Source organism: Gossypium hirsutum, chromosome A01, assembly GCF_007990345.1.
Source record: "Gossypium hirsutum isolate 1008001.06 chromosome A01, Gossypium_hirsutum_v2.1, whole genome shotgun sequence".
Lineage (NCBI taxonomy): Eukaryota > Viridiplantae > Streptophyta > Magnoliopsida > Malvales > Malvaceae > Gossypium > Gossypium hirsutum.
Window position 1 is genome coordinate 13,360,777 of NC_053424.1, and position 12,442 is coordinate 13,373,218.

A 12,442-nucleotide genomic window follows, 5' to 3' on the forward strand; every position below is an offset into this window, starting at 1 on the left:
TTTATGACTAGAAGAAACCTGTTACAACCACTACCTTTTGACGAAGAAATCGATCGTACAGTTCGCAGAAACCAAAGAGAAATAAGGAGAAGCTTAAGAGACATAGAAAACGAGTAAGAGGAAGATACTCAACCCCAATCGAAGAGATGGCTGAAAGCCAAAACAATCAGCTACCTCCTGTAATTGCGATTAATCAAAATCTTGCTCCACGCGCTATGTATGATTATGCTAAACCTTCTTTAACAGGAACTGAATCGAGTATAGTTAGACTTGCTATAGCTGCAAATACTTTTGAACTAAAACCTAACACTATTCAAATGATACAACAATTTGTTCAGTTTCATGGTTTGCAGGATGAGGATCCCAATGCTCATTTAGCAAACTTTTTGGAACTATGCGATACATTTAAAATTAATGGTGTTTCTGATTATGCCATTCGTCTTCGGTTATTCCCTTTTTTTGTTGAGGAACAAAGCTAAATAATGGTTGAACTCGTTACCACGAGAGTCAATTACTACTTTGGGAACAAATGACCGAAAAATTTTTACTAAAATATTTTTCGCCGGCTAAAACGGCTAAATTACATAATGATATCTCTTCGTTTGTGCAGATGGACTTAGAAACTCTTTACGATACATGGGAGAGATACAAGGACTTACTGAGAAGGTGCCCTCACCATGGGTTACCACTTTGGCTACAGGTTCAAACATTCCATAATGGCTTGAATCCTTCGATTCGACAAATGGTTGACACAGCTGCTGGCAGAACCATCAATAATAAAACACCTGAAGATGCTTATGAGTTTGTAGAGGAGATGTCACTGAATAACTATCAGTGGCAAGTCATGAGGACAAAACCAACGAAAACAGTCGGTGTTTATAACGTCGATTCGGTCACCATGCTCTCTAATCAGGTAAAGAACTCTTGAATAAAAAAATTGATGGTTTTCTTAGTTCTTCACATGTTCACTCAGTAATGCAGTGCGAAGCAAGTGGAGGTGGAACAAGCCATTCGGAATACCAACCTTATGGCCACAACATGGATAAAGAGCAGTTAAATTACATGGGTAATAATCCTCAATCTTAAAACAATCCATATAGTAACACTTACAATGTAGGTTGGAGGAACCACCCAAATTTCTCGTGGGGCGGTCAACAAAATCAAAGACCACAACATCCTTTGGGTTTTCAACAGCCACCCTATCAACAGGAAAAGAAACCGAACCTTAAAGAGATGCTCACAAAGTTTATGTCGGTGTCAGAAACCCGTTTTCAAAATACTGAAACAGCACTTAAAAATCAACAAGCTTCAATCCAAGGGCTCGAAACTCAAATAGGCTAGCTTTCTAAACTAATCTCCGAACGGCCACGAGGTAGGTTGCCAAGTAATACTGAACCCAACCCAAGGGTACAGCTCAACACAATTAATATTCAAGATGGCGAATGAGTCGTTGAGCCTGAGCTAGAACCGAGGCAAGAAACTGTGGTAAGCAAAGGTCAAGGTGAGGTAGGTCATAATAAAAACAAATCAGTGAATGTCGAATATAAACCTCGTGTGTCATACCCCAACGCGACAAGGAAAGACCGCTCAGATGAACAATTCTATAAATTCCTTAAACTCTTAAAAAAATTACATATTAACTTACCATTTATTAAAGCCCTATCGTAGATGCCAAACGCAATGAAATTTTTAAAAGAGCTTTTAGCAAATAAGCGAAAGTTAGACGAGGCGTCGCTTGTGGAGCTAAATGCAGTTTGCTCAGCTATTCTCCAAAATAAACTACCCAACAAACTAAAAGATCCAGGGAGTTTTACGATTCCTTGCTTAATTAGTAGTTTAGATGTTAATAATGCATTAGCTGATTTAGGGGCTGGTATTAACATCATGCCCTACAAAATGTTCAAACAATTAGGTCTCGAGAAACCCAAATAGACTAGGATGAGCATTCAATTAGCAGGCAAAAGTATAAGATTTCCTAGGGGTATTATTGAAGATGCGCTAGTTAAAATCGATAAATTTATATTTCTCGTTGACTTCATTGTTTTAGACATAGAGGAAGATAGCAACACTCCTTTGATCTTAGGAAGGCCCTTTTTAGCAACTGCTAAAATGATTATTGATGTTGGCACAGGTGAACTCACACTCCGTGTGGGAGAAGAAACAATCACTCTTTAAACTCGCAATTCTGGCAACACATCAAAAATTGAAGATGATCGTTTAACCTATTCTACTAAAACTGACAATATGGTATAACCTACTTTGCAGGAAATGAGTTTGAAGGAAGCACATGAGTCATTCTCAAGCAATAGTAGAGGACCTGTTCATGAAGACCGAAGGTTACAAATCGAGGAGCTAGATGAATGGCGGACGCATAAATCGAGAACACACAATAAACCAAAACTATGCTAGAACGAGCTCAATACCTTTCCAAATCAACTTAAGTTGGTGATAAAGTCTTATTAGATGCCGTAGATCCTCATATTGTCACTACCACATCGAATGAAGGAATCCCTCTTATGGTACTTAGCATTTTCCCATTTGGTACAGTCGAGGTGAGTCATCCCAAGTTCGGCACTTTTAAGGTAAAAAACACCCGTCTAAAACCTTATTTTGATGAGAATAATAGCAGGAATGAGGAGTACAAACTCCTCAAACCTCCATGATCATTCAATGGAGAGGTAAGTCAAGCTTAGACTATAAATAAGCGCTTCTTGGGAGGCAACCCGAGCACTAACTGTATTAACTTCTTTAAAATTTAGTTTTCAACACCTAACTTACTAACGAAGCTCTTGAATACAGGTTTTCCACAGAGACACGGCCAAGCACACGGGCATGCTTAGGGCCTTGTGAAAATAAGGCAATGATTTTCTCAAACACGGGCTATGATAAAATGCCACAGCCGTGCGACATGGCCGTGGTCGAACCTGCCAAAACAACACGGGCGTGTGACACGCCCGTATGGAAGAACCATGTGCAAACCTGTTAAAACAGCACGGGCATGCGACACGCCCGTGTCTAGCACCCGTGGTCGAACCTTTTAGATTGACACTGACATGCGACCTGGCCGTGGTCAAATTTTCCAAATGAACACGAGCGTGCGACACGCCCATGTCTAGCACCCATAGAAAACACTGTCAAAACAACACGGGCGTGCGCAGGGCTACACGACCGTGGGAAAAGCGAACCATATCACACGCGATTGTGTAACATGATCATGTAGCCACATGGGCGTACCCTAAGGCCGTCTGACGACATCTCACTTTGCAACAAACACAGGCGAGACACAATCCACATGGACGTGTGAACCGGCCGTGCCACTTGAAAAATTGCATTATCTATTTTATTTTATTTTTCATTTATTAATTTTGAAGATTCTTTTGTTTTTAAACACGACTTATCTTTATGATTACTATCAAATTATTCCCCCTATTCTCCTTTTGTCTTTCAGAATCATGTTTGTCTTCCAGCTTTATTTCCAACAACTCGCTCTCGCTAATCAAGGAATTTCATCCATTCTTAATACAGGAAGTTTCACTTCTCTCTCAATCTTATTTTTATATTCTTATATCTATCTTTGTACATTGAGGGCAATGTACATCCTGAGTGTGGGGGGTATTCATTTCCCTATCAGAAAAATCCCTGAATGACTGTCGTGTTCTCTTGAAAAGCTCTAATATCATTTTTAGGATAAATTTTGATTGATTTATGATTTTGATTGATATATCCTAAATTAAAACATAGGCATTTATGCATTGGTTGTTTAAACTTTAAGACATTAGAGAGTCAAGCATGATAAGCTAATTTTTAAGAATTTAAAATTTTAGGTTGTTTCCCCAAAGTTTAGGTATTACTTTGAGTTGGAATTCACAAGTTTTAAACATAAAAAAGCCATAATTTTTTTTTTGAGATTTTTGAGCCTTTTGAGCATCTATTAATTCTTTCATGCTCACCTTTATTATTGCTTTGAGCGCGTTAATACTGAACTGTTATTCTAGAACTTGCTTGATTATGCATGTCAAGACCACACCATTTGATTTGATATGTCCAAATGAGAAAGGCACTTAGGATTAACCCACTCATGCCATGAAAAGCCTACCTTTATGATTAACCCTTAATAAACTCCGTTGAGCTAACAAGCCATTTCTTGTATTACCCTTAATATTAACCCTTAACCCATTATTGTTGAAATCCCTTAAATTAATTTGATCCCCAATTTTTTGTTGAGATTGGAATTGAAATAGTTGCTTAGCTAAGTTTTATTCTACTTTGTATTTAACTTGTTCTTAAAAACAATGTGTATACATCTTAATAGTAGTAATCTTCTGAGCTAAAGAAGTTAAATTCCATATTCTGAGAAAAGCTCTGTTGTATGCAATTGATGACTAGCTATTTTTCTAGTTAGGTAAAATTTTCAAGTCAATCTCAATTCTAACCTTTTCTTTCAGCTTGTGACCACACCCCCTAACCAAGCCTCATTACAACTCTCTAAAGACCTTTTGATTGATGTATCATCTCAAATTATAGTGGTGGAGATTTGATTTTCATGCAAGCCTATGGTAATGACTTTTCATTATTGACTATTGAGTGCTTCATTTATTGTCCTTAAACACCTCGAGTGATTTGAGTGAATCTTTAGTGAGGATGTAAAACTCTGTGACATTTTGAATACAAGGTAATTACTCAGACGAGGGGAGACACCTATGTTTTCAGAATAAAATGCTCAACTTGGAATGATTGAAACTGTGATGTTCTTTTAGTTGAATTCTCAATGTATGATTACCTATGGATTATTTTGAGATATTATCGATAGAAATTATAAATTGAGAGGAATTTATTTTGATTATGAGTTGAGAATTTTGCTTCAGGACAAGCAAATGCTTAAGTGTGGGGGTTATTTGACCGTAATTTATACATATTTTTACCCCATGTTTAACACATTTTATAGATGATTTCCTATTAGAATTGGCGAATTCGATGCTCCTAATGCTTTAATTTCATGTTTTATACTTAGAAGAGGATAGGAGAGCGAAAGGAACGAGAAACAGGCCAAAAACAGAGAAAAATGGGCCAAAGTACAAATTCAACACGGCCTGGACCTCCTCACACGGGTAGACCACATAGTCGTGTCAATTTGGCAGATTCGAAGCACGACTCACACGGGCGTCTCATACGGGCGTGTCCCAGCCGAGCCCAAGTTCTGTCCAATTCGAAAAAGGCCAATTTTGAGGGCTTATACGCATTCTAAAGCCTACAAATACACCCTAGAGGAGGAAAGTAAGGAGGCACAAAGAGAGGAAGGAAGGAATTATTTAAAGAAAGCCGATTGATCCATCTCAGAAGCCGGTTTCATTATCAAGACTGAAGATCTCCCCTCAACTTCCCTTCAGAAGTTTTGGGTTTTCTTTATGTTTTGTATTCGTTATTCTTCTGAGATGTTTTCCTTTTGAGTTATGGACTAAATCCCCTAAATACCTAAGCGGAATGAAACCTAAGACGAATCTTGTTATTATTTTCTGAATTGTATGATAAATATTTAACCTGTTCTTAATTATGTGTTCTTAATTCTTGTTTTGATATCCCAGGATACTGATTCAAGATAAGCTCTTATTTAGAGGAGGAATAGACCCTGTCTAAGAGTACATTTGTCATAATTAAGCGGAGTTGATTGCGCGCATAGAGATAGGGTGACAAGATTTTGCCAGAATAGGGTGAAACCTAATAGGGGGATTCATAGATCGAGTTAATGCAACCCTAGAGTGTTAATTAGAGAAAATTCTTAATTATTCAATCTAGGGACTAGACGTTATTAGTCTTAAATAGGGATAATAACATAACTTAGGGATCTCTACGGAACAAGTTAAATAAATAAATTGTCCGATTCGGAGCCAGAATAACAAGTACAGTCTAGGTGGATTTTTCCTTAGTATTGTCTTAATTAAATCGTTTTCCAAAAGTAATCCCCCAATTCCATTCTCTGTGAATTCTTAGATTAGTTAATTAGTTGGTTAAAACAAAACCACCTTATTTTTAGGCTAGATAATAAAAAAGACAGTCATTACTAGTACTTTTAGTTCATTTGGGTTCAATAATCCGATCTTGCTAAAACTATACTACTGTTTGATAGGTACACTTGCCTACATCACGATAATAGTTAGTTTCAAGAACGATTAATTATAAATATATAAACTTATCACACAAAATCACGAGATCAAGACTCCACAAGTTCCTAAAAGTCAAGGTAAATATTTTGAATTGTCGCATTCTAAAACTACACTATTGCCTTCTATTTTGCAGGCTCCAGAATTGGAACTCAAACCGTTATTGGTATATTGAAGGATTCTGATAGAGGAAAAGGCAAACCCAAACGGAAAAGCTCAAAAATTCCTTAATCCACCAATAATGGAGGAATCCAGGAAATAGTTCAAGGATAATGAGAAAAGGATGAGAGCTTTCAAGTGCACGTAGTAGAAGAATTAATTCTCGAAAATGAATAACACTCAGGTTGTCAGCTAACGATGTTAAACAAAAGTGCATTTTAGGAGGCAACCCATATTTATTTCAATTTATTTAATTTTGAATTTAGTTTAATTTATGTTGAAAATAAAAGAAATAAGATTATTATTTAATCTATTTTATTATGTTGTTTTCTAGGAACGATGATAGAGGTTGTCCTCTTTTATCCAAGAAGAAATAAGATTTGGATTTCTATAGTGTGGGCATGCCTTGTCAAATTTCAGTGATGTCATTTCTTGAAACACACACCCAGGACCAAACCGACCAAAACCAACCGGAATTGCCCAAATCACCCTTCTCCAAATTAACACAAGGAGTACACTTGACCCTTCTATTTATTATTATTTTAATTTGTACATTGAGGGCAATGTGGACTAAGTAGGCGAGTTCATAGGATTATGTCATACTTTCTTCTTTGTACGTGTTTTGCTATAAATAATTTCTTAATTTGTTTCAGAAATAAACCTCTAATTCGTATATTTAGTTTATTTAAATAAATGGGTGCATTATGAATAACTATTACTTACTTGGTCAATGAATGAAAATGTTATGCCATAGTCAATATTTCATGAAATTTGTTGGCACTTTTGGACTTGCATAGTGAAAGTAGTCGTTTAAATAAATAAATAAATTTGCTAATAGATTGGTTAAGACCGAAGATTCAAAAATGTGACCAAATTGAGTAACAGAGATGAGCTACTTAGGTTGTCATCTCATTTCGCGTCAAAAGGTTTGGCGACGAGCCTAAACTTGTAACACTTCACTAGCTAAGTTGCCTTGAGAAAGGAAAAATAAATCAATTAGGGACATGTGAAATTGAGTAACAGGGATGAGTTGTTTGGGTTCTCATCTCGTTTCGCGTCAAAAGGTTTGATTATTTCTCGAATTCGTTAAAAATAAATAATTAAATAAAGAGAACATGTCGGGTTGAGTAACTGGGGTGAGATGCTTGAGTTGTCATCTCACTTAATGTCAAAAGACTTGACTATGTTTGAAAAAATAATAATAATAAAATAAAAAATATAGAAAAAAGTATATGTTAGGTATGATCATTTTGCATGTTTGATTAAGCCTAAATTTAGTGAAATAGTTGAATTTGACATATTGTTCGAGATTTTATAAAATGCTTATTGATTGAGTTTAGCATTTGTTTATTTTTGATTCACCTAATTGTTTGAAGTATGCTTGACTAGGAAAAAGGATTTTGATTTTGAAAAGGATTGACGAGTTATTTTTAGTGGATATCATACTTTAGGACAAGCATCGACTAAGTAGGGGGAATTTTATAGCAAGATAAATTTGTATTTTAAATACATTCATTTTTGGCTAATTATTGAATAAAATGCTATTAAATTTGATTTTTTTATCAGGAATGAGATTGATGTGTTGAATTCAAACTCTTACAAAAAGGGCCTAAATTGGAACAAAAAGCAAAGATGATTGAAAGATTGAAGGTTTGAAGTTGGCTGGATAAAAATTTAAAACTTAAAAATGGTTGGATAAAGATCAAATTATTTTTTATGTTGTTAAAATTTGTAATTAGTTAAAATTTGATCTTTAGTTTAAATTTTGACTTATCTAGTGATAAATTTTAAGGAAAATCTAGCTGGATTTTAGCATTAGAATTATGTATAAATACCAGGGCAAATTGGTGTAACGCCCTAAAATTTTTATTTTTATTTTTGTTAAAAAGTGACACAATTTTCTATCTGCTTTAGTGGTTAAGTGTTCTGGGTTTGTGTGAGGGGTCCCAAGTTCAAGCCTTGCTTTTGGCAAATTTTGGTTATTTTAGAATTAAGCCTTATACTAGTTCAGTAGGCTCATATTTAATTACTTGTAATTTCATATCAGTATGGGCCTACTAGTTTAGTGGATAAGTTGAGTGTTGGTTTGCTGAAGGTTTTGTGTTTGAATCCCTGCGTGAGAGTAGGCATTATTTTGTTTTTGTTCTTTTCGAAATTTTGGTCTTTCTTGGAAATTCTGACGTGCTTTTTCATTTCTTTCCCTTTCTTCCTCTCTATTGTTTTCTCTCCAATCAGCGTCATCTTTTTGCTCCTGATTACTATTTTTTACTCGCGGTTTCTGTACATTGGTAAGTGTTACTTCGTTGTATTGGTGGCCTTTTCTTTTAATTCGTTTAGAGCTGTGTGGTTTCTTTCTATTGACGTTGAGTTTACATTTTGGGCAGCAACAATTAGAGAGGGGTGTGTCCCTACTATTGCGGAATCATAGTCAATCGTTTGGAGTGTTCGGGGTAAGCGCTGAACGCTTGTTTTAGACTTTTTTTGGTATCGAGTTTCCGGTTTAAATTGTGTTATAAGACTAATTTTAAGCACTGATATGCTGAATATAGGTTCTAGAAGGCTCGTAAGTGTTTTTGCGTCGAATCTGTAACAAGCGTGTACCCGAAATGCCAGAAAATGAGTTTTTGGCAAAAGCCAAAAACCTTACTGTCGACGTCACACGGCTGTGTGGTAGTGTGCGACAACACAGATGTGTGATTGATGAAGGCCAGGTCATGTGCAAGACGCGGCTGTGTGATGGCCGGGGTGTGGCCATGTGGGCCACACGAGCTAAACTGAATTGGGCTGTGTGGGCCACATGAGCGTGTGGAAATTTGGGCTAGGTCGTGTGATCAACACGGCCCAAGCCCAATTTGGACGTGTAGGCCCATTTAGCTAAATTGTTTCCTAGGGTTGCATGGGTTGCCCAAGTCGACTGTGAACCTACTATAGGGTCGGTAAGGGTTACTTAGACCCTAAATTGTGTGACCTGAATATATGATGTGTGTATTGAGCGTGTTAGATTTATGCATGTTACTGATCTATATGTATGACTGATGACAAAATTTTAGCATGTAAGCATGTATTCCCATATGTCAGCATTGAGCATGTTTAGTTGCATTTGCATTGGGTGGGATGATTGATTATTGGAGGAAGTGTACTGAAAGGCTGGGTGGGTGGGCTGGATGGGTGTTTTAAACCCCAAATGGTGTGTATGGATGGTCGAAGATAGTGTATATAGGTTGGTGGGTAGGTTACTGATTTCTATTACTAAATGCATACTGTACCTGAGATAGGCTAAGGCCCTAATTTATATCTGAATCTGTAATGGGCTTAGGCCTTAGACTATATGTGACTGATAACTGTCGTTGATTGTATGCATGATATCTGTGGGGATTACACACTAAGTTTATGTAAACTCACTTCTTTCTGTTTTATCTGTACAGGTAATCCCCAGACTTAGATGGATCGATGGGGCGGAGGACTCAATGGTGAAAACAAGTTCATTAAACTACTTTAATTTAATTTATGGTTTTAATTGCCTGTTTTTGGGATATTTCTATTGTAGGTTGGGACTTTTGGGCAGTTGCTTTCATTTCGGGCTTTAACTGTTTTCATGGATTTTTAAACTGCAAAACTCAATGAAAACTTGGGTTAATTTAAAACAATGTTTCCCTAAACGCGAATGGTTTTCTTTAAATATCACAGTTTTGAAAGCTTCTGTTACAGTAAGTGTTTTTAAAAGAATCGAATTAACGAGAATGAAATTTTGAAATTGATGAGGGTTAAATAGAAGCTAATAAACGAAAATGGTTTTAACTTGATAAATTAGATTTCAAACTTCATTCCTTGTGACGTCACCAGATTCAGCCATAACGTCTAGGCCAGGTCTGGGGTGTTACACTTGGCTTTGGAATGAATCAAGTCTTTACTTTTTTATTCCTTTCTATGTCAATGCTCTCTATACTTTTGTTACAAATTTTTTTTACTTTCAACATTTTTTTTGTTTAATTACCTTCCAAGGCCTTTCCCCTTTCCCCTTTCCAAATTCCACCACTCCCATACTCCATCTAACATGATTTATTTCATGCTTAACTATACCTCATTTTAGCTTTAATCTGGTTATCGCTCCGAAAAATAATCGTGAGATATGAATCCACACTAAATACTCTGCATCTCGATTTTCACTATCTCTTTGGTATATGGGATAGTACAATTTTGTCCTTTAAAGTTGATTCGATTTTAATTCAAAAAGCGCGCATTGGGTTGGAATCATTTGGTGTACAGTTAGGAAGTTGAGTCAGCCGTGCTGTATTCAAAATCCCACGAACAAATTGGCGTATTCAATTAGAAAAAGCTAGTTGGATTCTGTGAAGGGAGATAGTGATCGAATTTAAACGAATCACATGGTTGAGACCATTAATTCGAGTTGGGCTTTTCAAATCGCAAGGCTGTCGAAGTCTTAAATTACGAGTACGTGCAACGTGGTTAGAAATTTGACAAAGGTTGATTTGCAGGTGGTACCGAAATTGACTATGAGAAGAAGAGTTGGCGGTTTGAGGTGTCCTCGTTTGGCATAACCAACTTACCGATTGGAAGGGAAAAACCATTTTTCAAGGATCGGTTCAAGTTCAAAGTATACCGAGACTAAGGCTAAGCTTTAAAAATATTTTATTTACCAATTTATTTTATTTTGCTTAATTTATTTTGCAATCACGTTTTTTTTGCTTTATTTTATATACATATATTTTTATTTTCTTTTAATATTATTATCTTTATCAACTAAAGCCCTTTTTTATTTTCCAGAATTGCAACCCTCAAGTCATGGGCACGACTATTACTACGACAATAATTTTGGTCACGAGAAAAGGCGAAATTAGACAACTAGTCCCTGTGGATTCGACCCTACTACTCTATATTTCAATTTACTTCTATTTTGTCATAGGAATTTATATTTTGTGATTTCGATGCACATCACCCATAGTAATTTCATCCATTAACAAAAAGGAAATAAAAATGGGAATGATAAATGTAACAACCCGATTTTTAGTAGTGACGGAACAGTGGTTTCAAAACCACAAATTTTCCTCGTTTTGACTCGTAAATATCATTTTTAGATAATTATAGATTCATTAGGGTCGTATTAAAATTTGGTTAAGAAATTTTAATGTTTAGATAGTTAATTAAGGAAAAAGGACTAAATAGAAAATGTGTAAAATATAGTAAAAATTGAATTCTATTGATTTGATGGCCTAATTATTAATTGAAAAGGAACTTAAGCAATAATTGGTCCATAAAGTTATTGATGGACAATAATAGGCTTTTAAATTGTTGATTTATAAGGTTATAATTAAGGGTAAATTTGTAATTTAGTAAATTGATTAAATATTAATAAAACAAAAAAAATTGCTATAATCTTTTTCATGTTTCCACCAAAAATCAAAGATTGGAGCTTTAAATTTGAAAAAACATAAAGCCTTGAATGTGATTGATTTCTTTACCCATTTCTTGTAATTTTTATGTTTTTGATATCGTTGCAACTAGGTCCAGCTAGCATGTACCTTCATTCTTGAATCTATTAAAATTTTTAGAAGTTTTCACTGATGAATCTTGAATGTTTTTTATGATAAATATGTATTTGAAGCTTTGATTGTGTTATTTGGTGAAATTGTGAAGTGATTTTTGTTAGATTTTAATTTTAGGATTAAATTGTGAAAATGTCAAAATTTTAGGGTTTGATAGTGAATTTGATGTTTATTAACAACTGCTTAAGGGACTAGTATATTCAACTAAAATGTTGACTTGAGAAAAATGATTAATTGATGATTTTCAGGTTAAGGGACTAAATTGTAAAATTTGTAAAAGTTAAAGGTAATTGTGTAATTCTCAAAAATAAAAGGGTATAAAATGTAAATTGAATTGGAATGTGAAATTTAAGCTAATAATTGAGGAATTTTACATTTTACATCAAGACTCAATTGATACTTGTGAAAAATAAAAAATTGCAGAATAGTCCCTAAATTTCTACAGCTACTACATTTCAGTCTAAGTAAGTTTGTACAGTTTATAATTTAACATCTATATGAAATTTTTTATGATATAATGTCATATGATAGATATATATTTGATTATAAATGATGTAAAGT

General features: G+C 35.0%; 1 non-coding gene across 1 annotated transcript; it reads right to left on the reverse strand.

The window, feature by feature from the left end:
* Positions 1 to 578: 578 nt before the first annotated feature.
* On the reverse strand, positions 579 to 684 carry LOC121208434 (small nucleolar RNA R71). Its single transcript, XR_005903462.1, has one exon. It is a non-coding gene; the product is annotated as a small nucleolar RNA R71 (small nucleolar RNA).
* Between the last annotated feature and the right edge of the window lie 11,758 nt (positions 685 to 12,442).